The sequence below is a fragment of the Prionailurus bengalensis genome, chromosome A3, assembly GCF_016509475.1.
Source record: "Prionailurus bengalensis isolate Pbe53 chromosome A3, Fcat_Pben_1.1_paternal_pri, whole genome shotgun sequence".
Lineage (NCBI taxonomy): Eukaryota > Metazoa > Chordata > Mammalia > Carnivora > Felidae > Prionailurus > Prionailurus bengalensis.
Window position 1 is genome coordinate 15,222,332 of NC_057354.1, and position 21,273 is coordinate 15,243,604.

General features: G+C 42.6%; 1 protein-coding gene across 2 annotated transcripts in view; it reads left to right on the forward strand.

Moving 5' to 3' along the window:
* The first annotated feature begins 670 nt into the window (after nucleotides 1–670).
* The window catches only part of WFDC10B (WAP four-disulfide core domain 10B), a 62,520-nt gene continuing 41,917 nt past the window's right edge, over nucleotides 671–21,273 (forward strand). For both annotated transcript variants that reach the window (XR_006292894.1, XR_006292895.1), the window contains exon 1: nucleotides 671–1,692. The gene's annotated coding sequence lies outside the window, so the exon portion shown is untranslated. The remainder of the gene's footprint in view (nucleotides 1,693–21,273) is intronic.

A 21,273-nucleotide genomic window follows, 5' to 3' on the forward strand; every position in this document is an offset into this window, starting at 1 on the left:
TGTTCCTCCCTTCCCTCTGTTTTCACACTGGCCTATGAAATTCCGGTTTCTGCTATGATCCAAGCATTCTTCTCTCTGAGCAGACGTGTCCGTTGTTGCCTGATCTGAACAAGAGTAGATGGTGTGAGCCTGTCCATGGCCATCCCAGGGCTCCAGGCTCACAGCGCAGGGAACTAGGAGGACCCCCCAGGTGTCAGTGTGACAGGCTGCTGGACATTTTGGCAGGTTCCTCTTCCATTGTTTTGCTTATCGTGTTATTGTTTATTAAAAAAATCAAAATAACACATGCACACTTAAAAAAAAATCAATGTGGAGAAACTTTCAATGAAAAACAGCAGTCCTAGAACCTTAAAATACCGTAAAGTAGGGTGATTTTTCTGCCGGGATGGGGGTGGGACTGGAAAGGAAGGTGTGAGCCCCAGCACAGCACAGGCTGAGCACCAGGAGAGAGGTCCCTTCCAGGTCTTCCCTCCTCATCTGGGGCTACCCACCTTGTCCACTTGGGAGCAATGACATGGGGTGGGGGGGAAGGGGAGGGGAGAGAATGAGGTGGGATGGGGGGAGAGGGAGAGAGAGAAAGAGAAAGTATGAACTGAAGGGCTGAATTTTTTTTTTTTAACATTTTAAAAAATTTAAATATAATTTATTGTCAAATTCATTTCCATACAACACCCTGTGCTCATCCCAACAGGTCTGAAGGGCATCTGACCTCGGGGTTGTGTTGGAGTTGGAGGTCAAAAGCCAGATTCTTCGCCTCCCCCGCCCCCCTAGGCCTTTCTAGGCCTCTTTTCCTACTGTTGTACCCTAAACCAAAGCCATCAGAACCTTTCCTTCCTCAGAGTTTAAGGCCATTTCCACCTCAGGCCTGGGGGAGCAGGTCTCAGTGGACTCTGCTCCTATGGATGCCCCAAACTTGCACCCTGAAATTAGCTTCTGACCAGATGGAAAGGCCACACACACGCCCCTCCCCATCCTCAGCTTCCAGGTGGTTCACCTTGGGAGGGGTGAAATCTGAAACCGGCCCCCAGACACAGAGGGCAGGGTAAGACAGAGGAAAGAGAAAAGAGGCCACTCTGATCTCCGCAGGTGGCAGGTGTAACAAGCAAGGGAATTTACACACTGGCAGGTGTAACAAGCAAGGGGATTTACACACGATGCTGCTCTTGGGCTCTGGAAGACAGAAGATCTCAGCGCCTGCCCACCAGAACCTTAACAGTTTACGGAGGGGCCTTAACCAGGCTCGGTCACAGGTATCGGCCAGAGGGTCTCAGCAACACTTTGCTCCCTCAAGGCTACATCCGTGAAAATGGCTCCCGCTGTGGGAATGGTGGGCGGAGCCTATGCTCCAAGGACGGGGGAGGGGGAGGAAACTCCAACTGCCCAGGGTCAGCTTGCAGGTCAACTGGCGGCCACCATGTCCTCTCTGTGACCTCCTCCAACACTTCCTTGCAGTGGGCGGGGATTTCTGGGGCTCTGATACTTGCCAGTCGTCAAGTGTGAGTCGTCTGAGACCTGTTCTCTTACCACTCCGTGGGTCTTGCAGCTCCCAGCTTCTCCATCCCTTTCCTTGACCATCAGGTGGGGGAAACCCCTGGCTGCACACCCATGTGCCACTTCAGTGACACCACGGGCCCTACGTCCTCTCCCTGCTGCTCTTCTGGATCTTACTCTCTGGGAGGCATAATGTCATTGGTAAGTTGGATATGTGGGGTGAGAGGGGCAGGCGGCTGAACCTGTGCCCCCTGCGAGGGGGTGCTCTTGAGGGCTACCTTCCTTTTCCTACCCAAGTGAAGGCCTCCTGTCAAGGGGATTGGTGCCCAGAAGGCCAGCTTCATATAGATTCACAAGCATCGGAAAAGAATGAAGAACCCCCCCACCCCCCCCCCCCCCACCCCCCCCGGAATTAACAGCTAATCCTTACCGAGCACTGACTATATCCCAGGTGCTGGGCTTGACGTGCACACTCGTATTTAATCCTCACAGGAGGCCTGGGAAGTCCTGAGAAAACTGGGAAAGTTTAAATAACTTGCCCAAGGCCTCAGAGTGAGTGGCAGGGCTGGTTTGAACCTTGGTCTATAGGAGAGCAATAATTTTGGTATTCTACCTTCTCTCACTATAAAATGGTGGTAGGCAAGTGGTTTGGGATCAACTGTGATGGTTTGGGAAGTAAGGAAAAGAGAGACAGGTAGGGGTAACTCTGAGTTCCAATCCAGACTGGCTGCATGAGCTGGGGCAGGGTGCTTCTCCCTCTAGGTCAGAGAGGGAGAGAGATGCAGGGAGGGAGAGACAGGGAGAAATGGGGAGGGAGGGAGGGAGAGAGTGAGAGTGAGAGAGAGAGAGAGAGGACAGGGAGGGAGAGAGGGAGAGACAGGGGGAGAGAGGGAGAGGGAGGCAGGGAGAGAAAGAGAAAGAGAAGGGGACAGAGAGAGACATCGGGTTCCACGAGATTTACAGTCCCTTCCAGGCCTGAGATTCTGTCCAGCTGAGCAGGTCCCAGGTGGGAAGAGCTTGGCCCTCGATATCTGTGACCTATTCATACTCTCCCTTTCATGCTTTCTCATTCGTATTGTAGTCACTCTGCCATCCTGGTCTTTCATACTGATAGCAACTCTTGAACTGTTGTCTTCCAACAACAATCTGGGTCCCAGCACTAGCCTGAATCAGGACACCAGTGCACCCAGGGGAGGGAAATGAAATGCAGTTTGTGAGGGCTGGGGCAGAGCCCAGACCCTGAAGATGGGGTGTGTGTGTTCAGAGAAGGTTCAAGGCCTGTTTGGAGTGGGGGGGGGGAGCTCAGATGCTCCTCTCCTCAGACCCCAGGCTCCGCTGCTTTGCGGGCCTGTGAGAACAACAACGGTTGGGCAGTTTTGAGTGGAAAGAATTCTTGGCTGGGTGCCTTTATTCTCAGAGACACCAGAGGGCAGCAGAAGTCTAAGTCATAGGCCATTCCCAGGCAAGAGAAAGATGCTCCGAAATTCTAGAAGCCTAGTGAAGGGAAAAAGTTCAGTATTGTCTGAGTTCCTCCCAACTGTTTCCTGTCGCTTTGAGAAAAACGTTACATAGCAGGGTCTATAATCCAGATCCGTACTGAATTGCACTTCGTCAATTAAGACAGAACATTAAGCCCTCCCTTTTCATACCAAGTGGAATGAATGATCCTGCAGTTTGGGTACCACTTATCTTGGGGACATGATCACGTTGTATCAGTGTTTCTTGGACAGAGTCACAGAGCAAGTTCTTTGTGGAGCTCAAGGTCAGGAGAAAGTTTCCGTCTGGCCATGAGCCATTCTGAGAATGGGCAGGGAAGTAACTTTACTGGCATCACCTCTGTTACTGGCCCCTGTGAAAAGGTGCTTTCTAGAGCCGATGTTTCATTTTTGCCTCGGCTACCAGGAAGCCACGAGCTTGGGTTTTGCAATGAGGCCTGGGTTCAAATCTGGACTCCGCTGCTGCTCATGGGCTCTGTGCAAAATGAACGAGGACAATCATGTTATCACATTACCCACTCCACAGGATTGCCGAGTGAATACATAAAGAAAGCACTTGGCACAGAACCGACACAAAAAGGGCACATTCAACAAATGTCAGCGATGGTTATTCAGTTTCTCTGAAAAAAGATGAATCTCTTCGTGATACCCTCTTTTATTATTCTCTTTGCTTTCTTTTACTCTTGGTATGATTTTCAGCTTCCTGTAATCTATGCCTGTTTGGAAGATGGTGTGGTATGTATACATGAGAGGTTAGCATCAGTGAAATTTTGGGGCAGAAAGAAACATCCAGAACAGCGCTCTCCAATAGAACATAATGCAAGCCACGCATATAACTGCAAATTTTCTAGTAGCCACTTAATGTAGTAAAAAGTGTGGTGGTGGCTCAAAAAGTTAAGCATGGGATTACCATATGGCTCAGTGAATCCACTCTCAGCTGTGTAACCAAATGAATAGAAGACAGGTGTTCAAAGGAAAACTTGTTCAACAGTGTTCATAGACATGCGATTTGAAATAGCCAGAAGGTGGAAGCAAACCAGATACCCATGAGAGGATAAATGGATAAAAAAAAAAATGTCACCTATCCCTCCAGTGGAGTATTATTCAGCCGCAAAAAGGGATGAAGTACTGATCCATGCTACAATATGGACGGACATTGGAAACACTGTGCTAAGTGAAAGAAGCCAGACACAGAAGGCCACCGACGGTGGGTGATTCCATTTATACGAAAAATCTAGAAGAGGCAGATCCATACAGACAGAAAGCAGGCGAGAGGTTGCCAGAGGCTGGTTTTAGAACACAGTTACCTGAGTGGGCTTGTCAGTGTGCAGATTCCCAAGTTTCATCCCAGATATTTTGATTCAGTAGGTCAAAGGTGGGGGCCGGCCAAAAGAAACTGCTTGTTTGTCTACCAGGAGCTACATTTCAAAAAAGCTTATCAGGAGATTCTAACGTGTGGTGTGGTTTGGTAATCTCTGAATTAGAAGTTCGTGAAAGTCCTTCCGGGCTCTGAGGATATGGGAGCCTAACTCAGTAGGATTATGGGATTATGCATCTTTTTTTTTTTCTTCTTTCCTTCCTTCTGCCTCCTCCTCCTCCTTTTCCAGTTTTTTTTTTTTTTTTGAGAAAGGAGGTGTAATCACTGTTGAGATATTCAAACAACACAGAAAAGTCCAAAGAAGAGGATCCCTCGTCCATAGATAATGATTGCTAACTGGTGAACATTCATCCAGCCTTGTCTTAGGTATTCATGTTGATATGGTAGCAAGTGTGGGAAGGAAGTTCTTGCTGTTCTGTAATAGCTTTCGTCACTCAACGGTATGTCATAGACATGATTTTTGAAAAAAAATTTTTTTAACGTTGATTTATTTTTGAGAGACAGAGCATGAGCGGGGGAGGGGCAGAGAGAGAGGGAGACACAGAATCCGAAGCAGGCTCCGGGCTCCGAGCTGTCAGCACAGAGCCCGACGAGGGGCTCGACTCACAGACCGCGAGATCATGACCTGAGCCAAAGTCAGACACCCAACCTACTGAGCCACCCAGGTGCCTCTAGACATGATTTTTAATTGTTAAAGTGTTTGGTTTCTTTAAATATATAAGAATTTTTTTTTATATTTAACCACACCCTGGAACTCTGTAGCTTCTGCTTGCTGTGTTTCCCATGTTCTTTGCCAAATGGCCTCAGAGGCTTTTACTCTCAATCTCACTGCAATTAGACCAATAAGTGTATTTAGATGCAAAGCCTCTATTTTTTGCAACGCTTCTTGGGCTTGCAGATAGATTGCTATGGATGTTTCCTGATATATAGGGATAGTGGTTTCAATTTTTAGGCTCTCCTGTCCTGTGGTGCTCCATTTTATAGGTTACATCTTCCATTTTTAATATTTTTCCAGTTTTAACATTTTTTTTTTTGGTCTTTTGAACATAGGCTTCTTTTTATACCATTTTCTCCCCTGAGCCCAGATAGAAACAATCTAGTCTCTTTCCTCTCCCTTGTTTTCTTCTGCCTTCTTAGCACTGAAACTCAAAGCTAAAGCAAGCTTGCCTCAATACCCAACCAGTGGCCCAGACCACCGGGCTCCTAAGAATGAACAGTTTAAGGTACTTGATGAAAAGCTTACATTTAGACTGAAATTAAAATAGTTTCTTTCTGGTTTTCTGATTACAAGTTCTAGTGAAGTTCCTTAAAGCCACACTTTTCGTTACTTCGCTGATGCTTTATGTGTATGCTTAGCCTAGCAGCTGGGTGAGGCTACCCTTCCTGGAGTGGAGCCCTCATCCAACTAGGTAGTTGTGGGTCAGGGTTCTTTGTTACCAGCAACGGAAAGATACTGGCTAACTCAGTGTTAGAAATAAGACCAATGGCCCTATCAAAGGAGGGATGCCAAGACTCGGAGCACAGTGAAGCGAGGCTTTAATCAGCGTTCTTGCAAGAGCGGGTGTCTGATGGACAGGCACACTTGGGGCAGTTACAGCAGACAATTTATCTCCCAGCATGCAAGTCCCTCCCCTGGTTCCTCATTGGCTGAGTACTACAGAGGTTACAGCCTTACTGAGATGTTGCCTATGCCCATGTAAGGCAAAAAGTAGTCTGATTGGAAAAAGTGTACATTCCCTGGGGCGATGCAGAGACTTTTAGTCCCTCCTCCCTTCGTTTCTTTGGTGCATGCTCATTGCAAAGCCCGTGAAAATAAGCCCGTGAAATGGAGAGGGGGAGAAGAACCAGGAAGTGAAGTGTCTAAGGGTTTGCAACTCCATTGTGTGGGGGAGTCCATACATATTTCCAATAGATTCTAAACCTATTATTAATTAGACAGTATACCCTTTATTTAGTACTTCTGAAATGAATCATCTCCCTTTCGTCTCACATCAAGCAAACCCAGGAATGTGTTGGGACGATACTGGTGCTCACATGATTCATGGAAAGCTGGGGCTCCACGGTTGGGAACTGATGGCACTGGAGAGGGTCAACGAGGAAGAAGTACATTGTCTAAGCAGGAAGGTCATCTAGATTGGATTGTGGTGGCACTGCTGTGACAGCGATGTTCACTTTCTCTTTAGCTTTTCTGAGAGAGGAAGAATATGATTCCTAATTGAAGGTTTCTCAACCTTGGATCTACTATCATTTTAGACTGGGTAATTCTGTGTTGTGGTGGAGGGACTGTCCTGTGTATTATGTGATGTTTAGCAGCATCCCTGGCTTCTTCCCACTGGAGGCCAGCAGACTTCACCCTCATTTGTGACAACCCAAAGTGTCTCTGGATATTGCCAAATGTCCTCTGGGAGCAAAATGGCCTAGCTGGGAATTTTGATCTTAACTAATGTGCTGCCCCCTACACACCCCATGTGTGGAGAAATGGTCTGGTTCCCTGGCTTCAGTTGGTCATCAGGCTCCTGGAATTGACCCTCACAAGACATCACAGAACGGGGGGAGAGAATTCCCTGAAAGAGAAGCCACTACTAGGAACAGAAAAGGGATGGAGGCGGCTCACTGTAAATCCTCAGGGCCATATAGACTCTGTGAAGAGTTTCACATTTTATGGGTAGAAGGCAGCTGGTGAAGGAGAAACTTTCGTTGTAAGAAGCTACTCAGGTAGATTTCCTTTCCTGATGCTTCCTGATTTTCCATAGGCTTGTACTTGCAAAATGAGCATACAAATCCCCAACGGGTCTTGTTAAAAGGCAGATTTCTTTTCTTTTCTTTTCTTTTCTTTTCTTTTCTTTTCTTTTCTTTTCTTTTCTTTTCTTTTCTTTTTTTCTTTCTTTTCTTTTCTTTTCTTTTCTTTTCTTTTCTTTTCTTTTCTTTTCTTTTCTTTTCTTTTCTTTTCTTTTCTTTTTACAAACCAGGGAAAGGCCTTGAGTTGACATTCTCGCAAGAAGATACACCAATGGCCAATAAGCACATGAGAAGATGCCCAATATCAGTCATTAAGAAAACGTAAGTCAAAATCACAATGGAACATTAAACGGGTTCATCCTCACTAGGATAGGATAGCTGTAATTTTTTTTCTTTAATGAGGAATAACAAGCGTTGGTAAGGATATAGAGACATTGGAACCCCCAAACATTACAGGAAGGAACATAAAATGGCGCAGCCACTTTGGAAAGCAATTTGGTAGTTTATCAAAAATGTATGGGGTACATGGGTGGCTCAGATGGTTAGACGTCCAACTTCGGCTCAGATCATGATCTCGTACTCCGCGGGTTCGAGCCCTGCATCGGGCTCTGTGCTGACAGCTCAGAGCCTGGAGCCTACTTTGGATTCTGTGTTTCCCTCTCTCTGACCCTCCCCCACTCATGCTCTGTCTCTCTCAAAAAATAAATAAACATTAAAAAAATGTAAACATAGCATTATCACATGACCCAGAAATTGTACTCCTAGATATTTACCCTAAAGAAATGAAAACACGTGTCCATATTAAAACTGATACATAAAACTGATTCTCAGGTCCACCAGAGAATTGCCAAATTAGAATTGTGTTTTAAAACTATTAGTCTGCCGGGGTGCCTGGGTGGCTCAGTCAGTTAAGTATCCGACTTTGGCTGGGGTCATGATCTCATGGTTCAAGAGTTTGAGCCCCATGTCCGGCTCTGTGCTGACAGCTCAGATCCTGGAGCCTGGAGCCTGCTTCAGATTCTGTATCTCCCTCTCTCTGCCCCTCCCCCACTCGCACTCTGTTTCTCTCTCAAAAATAAATAATAAAAATAAAATTAAAAAAATTAGAAAAAACTTATAAATGGATGCTCACAGTAGTACCGCTTATAACAACGACCTAAATATTCATCAACCAATGAATGGACAAAGTATGGTATACCCACACAACGGGACATTATTCAGCAACAAAAGAATGGAGTACTGACATGTACCACAACCTGGACAACCCCTGAAAGCACCATGCCAAGTGAAAGAAGTCAGGCACAAAAGAACACATTGTATAATTCCACTCACATGAACGTCCAGAGCAGACAAACCCACAGAGACAGAAAGCAGACTAATAGTTTTAATGTTTATTTATTTTTGAGAGTGAGACAGAGAGACAGAGCATGAGCTGGGAAGGGGTAGAGAGAGGGAGACACAGAATCCAAAGCAGGCTCCAGCTTCTGAGCTGTGAGCACAGAGCCTGAGCCCAACGCGGGTCTTGAACCCTGAACCGTGAGATCATGACCTGAGCTGAAGTTGGACGGTTAACTGACTGAGCCACCCAGGCACCCCAGCAGACTGATAGTTTTAAAATGCAATTCTAATTTGGCAATTCTCTGGTGGGCCTGAGATTCCACATTTCTAACAAGCTCTGGTGCTGATGCTGCTGGGTTTTTTGTTTGTTGTTTGTTTGTTTTGTTTTTTAGATTATCATCCTTAGGTTATTTCATATTTTGAAAAAAATCCAACAATTTCTTAAAAGTCACAAAAGTAATATTTGCTTATTTTTAAAAAAGTATAAAAAGGTGATATATACAGATATATATATACATATAGTATATGTATATATATACATATACTATATGTGTATAGATATATATAGTATAGTATATATATAGTATAGTATATATATATAGCATATACATATACATATAAAGTATAAAAAGGTGATATATACAGATATATATATGTATATATACAGATATGTATATATGTATATATACAGACATATATATATGTATATCTGTATATATCACCTTTTTATACTATATATGTATATGTATATGCTATATATACTATACTATATATATACTATACTATACTATATATATACTATATATATATACTATACTATATATATATAGTATATATATATAGTATATATAATCTGTATATATCAGAATATTACTCAGCAATCAAGAACGAAATCTTGCCATTTGCAACAATGTGGATGGAACTTAGAGTGTATTATGCAAAGCAAAATAAATCAGAGAAAGACAAATATATGATTTCACTCATATGTGGGGTTTAAGAAACAAAACAGATGAACATAGGGGAAGGGAAGGAAAAATAAGATGAAAACAGAGAGGGAGGCAAACTGTAAGAGACTCTTAAATACAGAGAATAAACTGAGGGTTTCTGGAAGGGAGCTAGGTGGGGAGATGGGCTAAATGGGTGAAGGGCATTAAGGAGGGTGCTTGTTGGGATGAGCACTGGGTGTTAGATGTAAGTGATGAATCACTAAATTCTACTCCTGAAACCAATACTACATTATATGTTAGCAAACTAGGATTTGAATAAAAAAATCAAAGCTATGAAACCTATCTGATAAGTTGGCACCTCTGTCCTGGCTGGATTCTTGGAATATCACCTGCATATAAGAGACTGGGGAGACAATCAGGGATTTGAGAGGAGGTTGTATAACAATGTTGGAGATTCCCTCTTGTGGTTGTCTCCTCTTTGGATTTCCTCCCTTGATACATAGTTGCTTTGGGAGTCCATCCTGAGTATTGTCTTCTGACTTCTCAGGACATAAGACTATGGCTTTCTGCTTGAGCTTTATCTGCCTCGCTCAGGCTGGATTGGGGGTCTTCCTCTGAGAAAAGCCATGTGTGGATCTCTCCCACCGTGGCTCTTTTCTTTCAAGGATTAAATCCTATCCAGCTTCTGCTTAATTTTGGTCACTCTCCAGTGACTTAAAACCGTTGTTTTTTCCATTTTGTCAAGATAATATAATCGTCATCTGTAGAATAGTTTGATATAAGCTATTCTGCCGTGCTCAGAACCAGAATTCCCCGACTGGTCTCTTAGAAACATTATTCTTCTTTTTGAAACCCTCCATTAAAGAAAAATTATGTATTTAATTTGGGGGCAGAGTGGGAAGGGCAGAGAGAGAGGGAGAGAGAGAATCCCAAGAAGGCTGTGCACTGTCAGTTCTGAGCCCGATGTGGGGCTCAAACTCACGGACTGTGAGATCATGACCTGCGTGGAAATCAAGAGTCAGATGCTCAACTGATTGAGCCACCCAGGTGCCCCTGGAAACCTCCATTTTTATTCATCACAGTTGAAATAAATCTAAACTTCTTTTCCTGACATATAAAGTCATACAGATGACCTGGGCCTGCTAACCTCCATATCCCCACTGTGCCCCCCGCTCTATGGGAGCACATTCAATTCTTAGAATATGTTATGCTTTATCCTGCCTCAAGGTATTCACGTTATCATTCTCTCTGGTGGGAATGCCTGTCCCCCTCGTGCCTTGTTATGCTTCAGATGTCAGCTTAAATATCATTTATTCTGGAAAGTATTTGCTGAATCTATTGATAGGTTAAGTTCCTCTACTGCACCTGCTAATAACACCCTATGCCTTTCTTGTAGATCGTGTATTAACATTTATCATCAGGTACCTGGGTGGTTATTGGATAAATATCTGTCTCCTCTTTAGATTGTCAATTCCATGAGAACAGGGTATGGCCCTCTCTGCTCACTACTTTATCCCATGCCTCATATGGTATCTGGCTTACAGTAGGTGCTCAATGAACGTGCTGAATGAATGAAGGAGAGAATGCATTGTGCATGGAAGAAAGTCCCCAACTGAGAGTCGAGGTATAAAACATAAATGAAACTATGAGATAACAGGGGCATTTGTCAAGTCACCTCACATTTCAGACCTTTCGTTCCAGTAAGTACAATAGGTCAGAATTGGATTAGGTCACTCTCCTCTCTCAAAGTCCATGCTACTCATAAAAAGACTCGTGAAGTTGAGACAAAAGTATAGGAAACAGTAGTAATATGGGGCAGACATGGGAGACCTGGATATTTGGTTAAAATCTTAACCACAGGCAGTGTGTGTCTTGAATCAAGGGCCCGAGAAACAGAAATGGTGCTTGAGGATAATTATTCTGGCAACAGCAGATAGAACTAATGAGGTTTTGAAGTGGCCAGATCAAGGACGGATCTGATAAAGAGAGCTTGGCAGGATGGAACTGGTGTCAGGCTGCTGCATATGGAATTTCATGTGGGGAGAATGATCTACCAGACCCAGTGAAGGCTAGCCTGAGGAAGGGTTGGAGCTTTTCTCCTACCCTATTTATTCCCCTACAGGGGATGGAATGGGATGGTTAGATGGGGGAAGAGATCAGTGTCTTCATGATGATCATTACATCTCCCTTCTTTCCATCTTCTCCCAGGTTCTGCTCTGCACCCAGATGTGAGGGTGGAAGGCACTGAGTATCTCTCGAATGACAGGCAAACTTGTGCCACATTCCAAGGTCTGCTGCACAAATTCCTTCTTTCTGGGGCCTCTTGGAATCAGAAACCAAACCTTCGAGTTTCTCTAGTGATCAGATATGACCTTGGGAAGAGACCACACTCAGGACTGAAATCTTTTCGTTCTGTCCTTGGTGTACCCCAAGACCTTGCTTTATGTTGTCATCTGTGGCCCCCCTTTTATCAGTGATCACCCCCTCAAAATATCTCACTTGAATTTAATGTGAAATTCATTTGGGTTTCTCATTAATTGATGTCCTGTATTACTCCTTGGGTATGTAGTTCTGTAGGAAGGCCTGCAAATGTATGGCTTTGTGCCTTTTTTACTGATCTTTGTTGGCACTTGTGAATATCATCCTTCAGCACCAACAGACAACACACACACAAACCATCCTACAGGCAAATTTAGGATTGAGTGAGAAGGAAACTTGGACAATCACTTGAGCGCCCAGGAGAAATCTGAAAACCTGAGCCTAAAATGGACTTTGGATACTAATTGTCTTCAGAGAGTACTTTACTTATAGTAATTCTTTGGAATACTAGACTACAGTTCTGAAAGAGTTTTCAAGGAAATTACACTCATTTATACTTGTTTATGTGACACTGTGTTTCACAATAGTCAGAGGGTGGGAAGTCTTCAGAATCCATGAATGTGCACCAGATAGGTCATACCCGTGATGCCAGGCCTAGGAAGAAGTTTTCTATGGATTCAGAATGGTCTCGGTTACTAGACTTTGGTTCAATACCCAGAAACTACCTTTTTCATTTGTCCCTTTTTACACAGGAACAGTTCCTGGGTGAAGGGCCAGGGTGACTGACGTCTTTAACCTATGCTTCCTGCCAATTCCTGAGATGTCTCCAAGGCTGTGCCCAAAGTCCAGAGGCAGGGGTTGCCATTGTTGGGATTGACTTAGCATGCCCATATATGGACTTACCCTGGGCTGCAGTGCCCCCCAGTGTTTATGGTCCTTAGAATGCTCTTATCACTGGACTCCTTTGTGAAGCTGGGTCCTTGATGAGAATGTGAATAGGGAAGTCAGGGCAAAGGGGAATGACTCTCCATACTCTGATTATAGAAGCTCAGCTTCATTCAAGATTTGCAGCTTCCAGGTGTAAAGTCATAATTTCTATATTCCTGGTCCCTGGGGCACTGGAGATATTTCCCTAGAACATGAGCATTGTTGAGGGTTGAATGCTCATTGATTTGGGGCAGATGAAACAACTTAATGAGGATTATTTTAGTGCCACTTATATGGAAATCCACTGGGGTCAGTGACAAAATACAGGAGCAAACTCAGTTTTGGCGGGTCATGCCAAGGAGGTGCCAACAATGATGGCCTTTATGCAGATGAATTCATTACATGGGTAGGTTGGTATCTTCAGAGAGGTCATCAGTGGTTTACATTGGAAGAATCTAGGATGGGAGAGATGAATGAATTTAGACCGGGGCTGACATGCAGGAAGTTTTCAGTTAAATTTTTATACATATAATCAGCATGAAAGGCACATCTGAGCAAGGAAATCAGCAAGAATTCTGAATTCAAAATCTTCCAGTAATAGTCCCATTTATATTCAGAATTATTTTGGCAGACTTTTGCATAAGGAATATTCCTTTTTCTTCATTTCTTCCTTATGTTGTGTTGGGTTTCCTTTCTTCCACTGCCTCTGTCTCTGTTAATAAATAAATGTAGCAATTGTTAGCACCTTTGGTAGAATCCATGGGTCTTTTACATTTCAGCAGAACTTCAGAGCTTTTTTTTTTTAACTTTATTTTTTAATTTTTTAAAATTTACATCCAAACTAGTATATAGTGAAGCAATGATTTCAGTAGATTCCTTAATGCCCCTTACCCATTTAGCCCATCCCCCCTCCCACAACCCCTCCAACAACCCTCAGTTTGTTCTCCATATTTATGAGTCCCCCTCCCTGTTTTTATATTATTTTTTGTTTCCCTTCCCTTATGTTCATCTGTTTTGTCTCTTAAAGTCCTCATATGAGTGAAGTCATATGATTTTTGTCTTTCTCTGACTAATTTCACTTAGCATAATATCCTCCAGTTCCATCCACGTAGTAGCAAATGGGTTTTTAATTCCTATACCATCCTGATCCACAATGCATCCATAAAATGTTAGTGAGCCAATATAGTACTCTACTCTGAGGACATACAAATTAATAAAGTGAGGTCTCTGCTCTTGAGTCTAAGGCTATTGTGTCGCCATTCACTATAGATACTGAACTACTCTGCCCATTCTCACTACTTTGCTTTTTAACTGTGCAAAAATAGGGGTTGAATAGGATCTTAAAGACCTGAGGTGATCATGGTAGTGGTGAGTTGTTGGGTGGAGAGCTTGGGCGTCTGGACCCACGTCCTTCTTCTGAATGAGCCTCTCGTTGTTAGCCTCTCTGGGCTCTGATTTTCACAATTTCAAAAGAGTTTTGTTGGACTAAATGACCTGAGACCTTGAAATTTGTGCCTGTGACTGATCGTCCCCAACCCAGGTACAATCTTGTCCCATTGCTCAATTTCCCCTGGCCTCTTTCTTGCTTTTTACTGAAAAAACCAGGGTTTCTAGTATTTGGTGTCATTGGGGGTTGGGTGAGGAGCTGAGAGACTTACTTTTCAGGAATACAAAATTTTTCGCAGAGAAATTTATGTTTAAAGTTGTTTCTGTTGCCTCCACAGCCAGAGAAGACGAAGGGCTCACACAAAAATGTCAACGTGTTGTAGTAGAATCTCGTGTAAACTGACTTACAGGTGCCAAATACCGGAGGATAGTTGCAGATTTCTGGGCATGAGAATCCCAGAGTCAGGTTTTCTTTTTTTTTCTTTTTAAAAAAAATTTTTTTTTTTAATTTTTTTTTCAATGTTTATTTATTTTTGGGACAGAGAGAGACAGAGCATGAACGAGGGAGGGGCAGAGAGAGAGGGAGACACAGAATCGGAAACAGGCTCCAGGCTCCGAGCCATCAGCCCAGAGCCTGACGCGGGGCTCGAACTCACGGACCGCGAGATCGTGACCTGGCTGAAGTCGGACGCTTAACCGACTGCGCCACCCAGGCGCCCCTTAAAAAAATTTTTAATGTTTACTTATCTTAGAAAGAGAGAGAGCACAAGAGCAAGTGGGGGGAGGGGCAGAGAGAGAGGGAGACACAGAATCCAAAGCAGCCTCCAGCTCCAAGCTGTCAGCACAGAGCCCTACACGGGGCTCAAACTTGTGACCCACGAGATCATGACGTGAGCCGAAGTCCATCGCTTAACCGACTGAGCAATCCAGGCACCCCAGGTTTTCTTTTCTACTGCCAAGCGGACATTATTTTCCTCATGGACTCAGATGACTGATGGTCATCAGCCCATGTCAATCTACCTGTTACTTTTTCATTGGGAGAGTTCCTTCAGCAAAAATACCACTGTATATGTGATATGGGGCAATGATTCTAGACTACGGCCTGGGTCAGTGACTCAGATAATTGGAGAAGGACGGTAAGGTAGAGTGGAAAGCAAGAAGGACCTGAGGCTTCTGCGTTCTATCACAGAATTTCATATTAAATATATCCCATTTCCTGACTCTCCACAGGCTTTCCCATGGCACTGGAAGTAAACATGTCATCTGCTTCCCCAAGGCCATAGGTCAGAGCCCTTACTTTACTTTTAGAGTCTCTGCAAACACAAGCTAAAAAGGCCTTTGTCTGTCTACATCTACTCCTGAAGGATAGGCTCAAAATGCTTAATTTGCAAAAGATCTTCCTTCCTTCCACCAGTGTCTGTGTCCTCTCCCATCTAGCTACGCCCCTCCCCTTTTACCTACCATGCAGACTCACCTGGCCTCACTGAGACCATGGAGGTGGGTGGTCAGAGCAGGAACAATGACGGCCATGTTGGAGACAAAGAATGAGTTAATGTCAGTCTTCCTGAAGTCCAACTCCAGCCCTCACCCACAACTGGGACTTTGCCACATTTACTCATGGATACATGAGTATTCCACATGTGTCCATCATGATAAGTAGATGTGAGTGCCCCAAGTGTGTGAATGATGGCCTTTGCTTCTCCATATCTGTAGAATGCAGAGTGGTCCTGTATATATGCGTTAAGTAGAATTAAAGTTCATCTAATACACACACACCCACACCCACACACAACAATAAAGAGGTTTTCTGGACACTCCTTACATTAATCCAATTTTCACAATCTCCCTCCTCTTCCACTGAAATCCCTTGGAAAAAACTTGATTCTATTTTCTCTCTTCCTCCTTCTCCAATCCATAGACAGAAATGAATGAAACTTCTGGAATTAGATGCTCTAGGGCTGTGTGGTGTAAGATAAAAGCAGGACTTCATTACTGCCTATCACCCAGGCTGCCTAGATCACCTTCACCTTCACAGTGTTCTCCTGGGCTGCCCTTCCCATTTTGCCTTACCTCCAAGACGTCCACTTTCACACAATTGTTTTCTGAGAGGTAAAGGAAACAGGACGCCTGAAAGTGTCTGGAGGGGCATAGACAAGATGAGGAGACATAGAGAAAAGAGGATCCATTCAGTCTTCATGGTGTTGCAGGCAGGAGATAGGAGAGTCTAGGACTGGGCTGACATTTTATATTTGGGATGGAGCTCCTTCTTTTGGGAGGAGTTGAACCCATCTTTTTGATTTCATCTCCCCAGGGCCCAAGCCTGGGCAGGGTTCTGATGCATACAAAATCAGCCTAGTGAGCAGAACACTAAGTGCTTGGGTACCCAACCATGTATCATCCAAGGTCATGGTTTGTCACAGCTAGACTGGTGAGCCTCAGTGCCCCCACTCTCTTCTTCATATCTAAGGCCCAGGGCATCAGCATTTCTATAATGAACATTTAACATATAAATGTAAAAATTTGAAAGTAAGTTAATGTATGCTTGAACCTAAGAAAATGGAACAAAAACAGCAAAATAAATGTAAAGAAGTAGACAGGATATTGATGAAGATATTGATGCAGATACTGATGAAGATAGTTGAAATTGGTGAGTAGTAGAAAAGAGAAAATACAATTATCAAATAATATTAAAAATTTGTACTTTAGGGGCGCCTGGGTGGCGCAGTCGGTTGAGCCTCCGACTTCAGCCAGGTCACGATCTCCCGGTCCGGGAGTTCGAGCCCCACGTCAGGCTCTGGGCTGATGGCTCAGAGCCTGGAGCCTGTTTCCGATTCTGTGTCTCCCTCTCTCTCTGCCCCTCCCCCGTTCATGCTCTGTCTCTCTCTATCCCAAAAATAAAAATAAAACGTTGAAATATTTGTACTTTATTTTTTTATTCTTATTTTTAAAATTATTTATTTTTTATTTTTTAAATTTACATCCAAGTTAATTAGCATATAGCGCAACAATGATTTCAGGAGTAGATTCCTTAATGCCCCTTGCCCATTTAGCCCATCCCCCCTCCCACAACCCCTCCAGTAGCCCTCTGTTTGTTATCCATATTTAAGAGTCCGTTATGTTTGTCCCCCTCACTGTTTTTATATTATTTTTACTTCCCTTCCCTTGTGTTCATCTGTTCTGTGTCTTAACGTCCTCATATGAGTGAAGTCATATGATACTTGTCTTTCTCTGACTAATTTCACTTAGCATAATACCCTCTAGTCCCATCCAGGTAGTTGCAAATGGCAAGATTTCATTCTTTTTGATTGGCGAGTAATACTCCATCGTATACATATACCACATCTTCTTTATCCATTCATCAATTGATGGACATTTTGGATCTTTCCATACTTTGGCTATTGTTGATAGCGCTGCTATAAACATTGGGGTGCATGCGCCCCTTCGAAAGAGCACACCTGTATCCCTTGGATAAATACCTAGTAGTGCTATTGCTGGGTTGTAGGGTAGTTATATTTTTAATTTTTTGAGGAACCTCCATACTATTTTCCAGAGTGGCTGCACCAGCTTGCATTCCCACCAACAATGCAAAAGAGATCCTCTTTCTCTGCATCCTCGCCAACATCTGTTGTTGCCTGGGTTGTTAATGTTAGCCATCCTGGCAGGTGTGAGGTGGTATCTCATTGTGGTTTTGATTTGTATTTCTCTCATGATGAGTGAAGTTGAGCATTTTTTTCATGTGTCGGTTGGCCATCTGGATGTCTTCTTTGGAGAAGTGTCTATTCATGTCTTTTGCCCATTTCTTCACTGGATTATTTGTTTTGGGGGTATTGAGTTTGAGAAGTTCTTTAAAGATTTTGGATACTAACCCTTTATCTGATATGTCGTTTGCAAATATTTTTTCCCATTCTGTCAGTTGCCTTCTAGTTTTGCTCCTTGTTTCCTTTGCTGTGCAGAAGTTTTTTATTTTGATGAGGTCTCAGTAGTTCATTTTTGCTTTTGTTTCCCTTGCCTCTGGAGACGTGTTGAGTAAGAAGTTGCTGCAGCCAAGATCGAAGAGGTTTTTGCCTGCTTTCTCCTCGAGGATTTTGATGGATTCCTGTCTTACATTTAGGTCTTTCATCCATTTTGAGTTTATTTTTGTGTATGCTGTAAGAAAAGTGGTCCAGGTTCATTTTTCTGCATGTTGCCGTCCAGTTTTCCCAGCACCACTTGCTGAAGAGACTGTCTTTATTCCATTGGATATTCTTTCCTTCTTTGTCAAAGATTAGTTGGCCATACGTTTGTGGGTCCATTTCTGGGTTCTCTATTCTGTTCCATTGATCTGAGTGTCTGTTTTTGTGCCAGTACTATACTGTCTTGATGATTACAGCTTTGTGATACAGCTTAAAGTCCAGGATTGTGATGCTTCCTGCTTTGGTTTTCTTTTTCAAGATTGCTTTGGCTATTCGGGGTCTTTTCCGGTTCCATACAGATTTTAGGATTGTTTGTTCCAGCTCTGTGAAGAATGCTGGTGTTATTTTGAAAGGTATTGCATTGAATATGTAGATTACTTTGGTTAGTATTGACATTTTAACAATATTTGTTCTTCCTATCCAGGAGCATGGAATACTTTCCCATATTTTTGTGTCTTCTTCAATTTCTTTCATAAGCTTTCTATAGTTTTCAGTGTATAGATTTTTCACCTCATCAGTTAGATTTATTCCTAAGTATTTTATGGTTTTTGGTGCAACTGTAAATGGGATCTATTCCTTGATTTCTCTGTTGCTTCATTGTTGGTGTATAGGAATGCAACCGATTTCTGTGCATTGATGTTGTATCCTGACACTTTGCTGAATTCATGGATCAGTTCTAGCAGTTTTTTGGTGGAATCTTTGGGTTTTCCATATAGAGTATCCTGTCATCTGCGAAGAGTGTGAGTTTGACCTCCTCCTGGATGATTTGGATGCCTTTTATTTCTTTGTGTTGTCTGATTGCAGAGGCTAAGACTTCCAATAGTATGTTGAATAATAGTGGCGAGATTGGACATCACTGTCTTGTTCCTGACCTTAGGGGGAAAGCTCTCAGTTTTTCCCCATTGAGGATGATATTAGCATTGGGTCTCTCATATATGGCTTTTATGATATTGAGGTATGATCTTTCTATCCCTGCTTTCTTGAGGGTTTTTATCAAAAAAGGATACTGCATTTTGTCAAATGGTTTATCTGCATCTATTGAGAGGATCATATGGTTCTTGTCCTTTCTTTTATTGATGTGATGAATCACATTGATTGTTTTGTAGATATTGAACCAGCCCTGCATCCCAGGTATAAATCCCACTTGGTCATGGTGAATAATTTTTTTAATGTACTGTTGGATCTAGTTGGCTAATATCTTATTGAGGATTTTTGCTTGCATGTTCATCAGGGAAATTGGTCTATAGTTCTCCTTTTTAGCGGGGTCTTTGTCTGGTTTTGGAATCAAGGTAATGCTGGCTTCATAGAAAGAGTTTGGAAAATTTCCCTCCATTCCTATTTTTTTTTGGAACAGCTTCAAGAAAATAGGTGTTAATTCTTCCTTAAATGTTTGGTAGAATTCCCCTGGAAAGCCATCTGTCCCTGGACTTTTGTTTTTTGGGAGATTTTTGATTAGTAATTTGATTTCTTTACTGGTTATGGGTCTGTTCAGATTTCCTATTTCTTCCCGTTTCAGTTTTGGTAGTGTATATGTTTCTAGGAATTTTTCCATTTCTTCCAGATTACCCATTTTATTGGCGTACAATTGCAAATAATATTATCTTATTATTGTTTTTATTTCTGCTGTGTTGGTTGTGATCTCTCCTCTTTCATTCTTGGTTTTATTTATTTGGATCCTTTCCTTTTTCTTTTTGATTAAACTGGCTAGGGGTTTATCAATTTTGTTAATTCTCTCAAAGAACCAGCTGCTGGTTTCATTGATCTGTTCTACTGTTTTTTGGGTTTCGATAGCATTAATTTCTGCTCTAATCTTTATTATTTCCTGCCTTCGGCTGGTTTTGGGTTTATTTGTTGTTCTTTTCCCAGATCTTTAAGGTGTAAGCTTAGGTTGTGTATCTGAGACCTTTCCTACTTCTTTAGGAAGTCCTGGATTGCTATACACTTTCCTCTTATGACCACCTTTCCTGCATCCCAGAGGTTTTGGGTTGTGGTATTATCGTTTTCATTGGCTTCCATGTACTTTTTAATTTCCCCTTTAAATTCTTGGTTAGCCCATTCATTCTTTAGTAGGATGTTCTTTAGTCTCCAAGTATTTGTTCCCTTTCCAATTTTTTTTTCTTGTGGTTGGTTTTGAGTTTCATAGTGTTGTGGTCTGAAAATATACACGGTATGATCTTGATCTTTTTGTACTTGTTGAGGGCTGATTTGTGTCCCAGTATGTGGTCTATTCTGGAGAATGTTCCATGTGCACTGGAGAAGAATGTGAATTTTGCTGCTTTAGGATGACATGTTCTGAATGTATCCATTAAGTCCATCTGATCCAGTGTGTCATTCAAAGCCATTGTTTCCTTGTTGGTTTTCTGATTAGAGGATCTGTCCATTGTTGTAAGTGGGGTGTTGAAGTCCCCTACTATTATGGTATTATTGTCAATGAGTTTCTTTATGTTTGTGGTTAATTGATTTATACGTATGGGTGCTCTCACAGTTGAAGCATCAATGTTTACAATTGTTAGGTCTTCTTGGTGGATAGACCTCTTAATTATGATATAATGCCCTTCTTCATCTCTTGTTACAGTCTATATTTTAAAGCCTAGATTGTCTGATAGAAGTATGGCTACTCTGGCTTTCTTTTGTTGACCATTAGCATGATAGATGGTTCTCCATCCCCTCATTTTCAATATGAAGGTGGTTTAGGTCTAAAATGGGTCTCTTGTAAACAGCATATACATGGATCTTTTTTTCTTATCCATTCTGTTACCCTATGTCTTTTGATTGCAGCATTTAGTCCATTGACATTTAGAGTGAGTACTGAAAGATATGTATTTATTACCATTATGTTGCTTGTAGAGTTGGAGTTTCTGGTGGGGTTCTCTGGTCCTTTCTAGTCTTTGTTGTTTTTGGTCTTTGTTTGTTTGTTTGTTTGTTTTAGTCTTTTCTCCCCTCAGAGAGTCCCCCTTAAAATTTCTTGCAGGACTGGTTTAGTGGTCATGAAGTCCCTTAATTTTTGTTTGTCTGGGAAACTTTTAATCTCTCCTTCTATTTTGAATGACAGCCTTGCTGGATAAAGAATTCTTGGCTGC